Source organism: Macaca fascicularis, chromosome 11 (genome assembly GCF_037993035.2).
Source record: "Macaca fascicularis isolate 582-1 chromosome 11, T2T-MFA8v1.1".
NCBI classification, from domain to species: Eukaryota; Metazoa; Chordata; class Mammalia; order Primates; family Cercopithecidae; genus Macaca; species Macaca fascicularis.
This window is the reverse complement of record NC_088385.1, coordinates 102991669-102994798: the sequence shown is the minus strand read 5'-3', so window position 1 is coordinate 102994798 and position 3130 is coordinate 102991669.

Sequence of the window (3130 nt, the reverse complement as noted above, 5' to 3'; positions counted from 1 at the left end):
TATCTGGGTGGCTCTTATTAAATTGTGTATTTCGTGTTTATCACTACACATATTCCCCAAATGCTTACATGGGAGTTTGAGGTTAGTATATTCACTTCCTAGGTGTTAGTACTCTATTCACATGCTTATTGTAACCTTCCTCATTTCACAGATAAGGAATCTCTGGGGATTAACCAACCTCCTTTCTGTAATGGTAATCATTAAAATGAGTCCTATTGACAAAGGTCAGATGAACCCCTAGAATGTATTACCCAATCTGTTTTTTCCCCCAAGAAGATAAAGGACCTTCAGGGATGGCTTAAGTGTATCTGTCCAAATGAAAGATGGGTCACATGACCTCTTGGCTTCCCAAGGCTAAGCTCTGTGACTTTGCAGCCATGTGTGCATGTATGTGCAAGGCCCTTCAAGTGGTCTGAAACCGTGGCTCTAAAAACCATAGCTGGTGGAGAGGAGGACAGACACACTTGCCAGCTTGCCTACCTGATCGCCATCTAAAATGGGCCCATCAGTGGACTTCACAATAGAGTTTTCACTCTTTAGATTTGCTACCTGTCTACCGGAAAGGTGGACACTGAAGTGAAAACTGCTGCCCAGAGAAATTCAGAGAGCAAAAAATGTGCTGAGGAGCCTGTTTACCTAAAGGTTGTTCTTGGTGCTATTCTTTGTCAAAATGTGAACACACACAAATGAGGTTTGTGCATTGTCATCCGTGAGCTGCCGTTGAGCCAGTAGCCCCCAGCGGTCTGACGGTGCTCTTCGCTCCAGTTTGGGGAATGCTGGATTCTCATGGCCCCTGCAGTCCTCCAGGTCAAAATGACACTTTGTCACTGAGTTTTCTACAGGGCTCTATTAGTAACTGACAACACACGCCTTCAAGGGAACTTCAAGGGAAACATGGAATAAACTAAGTCTCAATTGCCTTATGTCGCTTTATTCTTAGGTTTTTATAAGAGTTTAGTGCCTCTAACAGCAGTTAATCAAGTTTCTGAAGGATTCAGTTGACAGATGTCAACTGTTTTTAGAACATATGCTTGACTCAGTACACTCTTTTTCCCGTTGGCTAGCAACAAAAGAGTTGAAGGCATCAGGATTTCCTCCCCAGCCCCGCAGGCTCACCTGGGCTTTGTCACAAGTTGTCTCAGGGCAGCCGGAGGAGGCAAACCCTAAAGCACAAGGGCTTTTCAAGCCCCTGTTGTGCCACATTCGCTAATGTCCTGTTGGCTAAAGCAAGTCACGTTTCAGGCCCAGAGTCAATTTGGGAGAGTAACACTCAGGGGCATAGGCGTGTGATTTGGCGTGATCCATGGGCCCGTATCTGACAATCTACCCCATCAGAGGCCGGGCGCGGTGGCTCATGCCTGTAATCTCAGCACTTTGGGAGGCCAAGGTAGGTGGATCACGAGGTCAGGATTTCAAAACCAGCCTGGCCAAGATGGTGAAACCCTGACTCTACTAAAATTACAAAAATTAGCCAGGCGCAGTGGCAGATGCCTGTAATCCCAGCTACTTGGGAGGCTGAAGCAGGACAATTGCTTGATCCCGGGCGGCAGAGGTTGCAGTGAACCAAGATCGCGCCACTGCACTCCAGCCTGGGTAACAGAGTGAGACTCCATCTCAAAAAAAAAAAAAATCACAACCGGCAAAATTCAAAAGCAGATGCATTTCATACTGCTTTAAACCTGTGTCTGATTTTTGGGTCTGGTCACTAGATTGCTTTTTATTAAACTTTATGGTTCTCTCTTTATGGTTCATTTTGCTTTATTTTGAGATGGAGTCTCGGATCTGTCGCCCAGGCTGTAGTGCAAAAGTGCTATCTTAGCTCATTGCAAACTTCTGACTCCCGCATTCAAGCAATTTTCCTGGCTCAGCCTACCGAGTAGCTGGAATTACAGGCATGCGCCATCACACCCGGCTAATTTTCGTAATTTTAGTAGATACGTGGATTCACTATGTTGGTCAGGCTGGTCTTGAACTCCTGACCTCAGGGAATCCACACACCTTGGCCTCCCAAAGTGCTGGGATAACAGGCGTGAGCCAACACTCCCGGCCCATTTTGCCTTTTTGCTTACTTTTGTTAACAGTATTAATTTATTAAATGTAAACATTGAAAATATACCGAAAAAATAGTTGGAGAACATTAGTTTCAACCCAGAGGGTAGACTTCATTAGTCTAAAATAGAAAAGACAGTAAAATTACAATGCTTTAAAGGCTATCATAGAGATGTGGGAATGTAGGGAGGGGCATCCAGCTCCAATTCCCATGTAAGTAAGAGAAGGAAAGCATTCTGGGCAGACAGAACCATGCGGCACGGCCCTGAGCAGCTCACTGTCCCCTAAGGAACAGTGTGAAGATTGGTGTGACTAGGGCTTAGAACTCAGAGCTGCTCAGACCTTAATGTGCATGTGAATCACCCGGGGCTTGTTAGGACGCAGATTCCAACTCAGCAGGTCTGGGTCCAGCCAGAGGTTCCCCATTCCTAGCGAACTCCGTGGAGTTGCACGGGCTTGCAGCACACTGGCCTGGGAGGACTAGGGCAGTTTAGGGTAGATGTCGTCTTCTGCCTTCATTCAAAAAAGGCATGAATGCTATTTGTTTAAAGTGAGTGCCTGCTAGATGAAAAATCAGATGTGCTTCTCCTCCTTGTTTCTTCAATAGAAGAAGCTAGTCTTGTGTTGCTTGAGTTCCAGGGAAGAGCAGACCTAACATTCAGTTTTGGCCTTATGTCTATCTCCTGCATCCCAAATGCTCACAGTGCCTAGGTGACTGGTCATAGGGGAGCCATCACACACAGCAACTGTGTGCCCCCCACACTGTGTCAAGACTTCTTAAACAATCACATGAGGTTCAGAGCTCCAGAGACCCCATCGTGATGACAACAGTATGCAATGTTACCCTTAATCTTCCAATGAGGGGCATTTTGAATTGCTTTATATTGACTACAGCAAAGCCTCTTTCATTCAGGCTCTATTAACCTGACGTTAGTGATCATTTGGAGAGTCAATCTTTACTTCTCATATCATTTCTTACCAAGTTTGGTAATGCAGTTGTGATTATAAAGATGACTGAAACATTTAAAAAGATTTCAAATCAACTCACATGGCTTTTAAAAACACCCATTTATATGTAAAT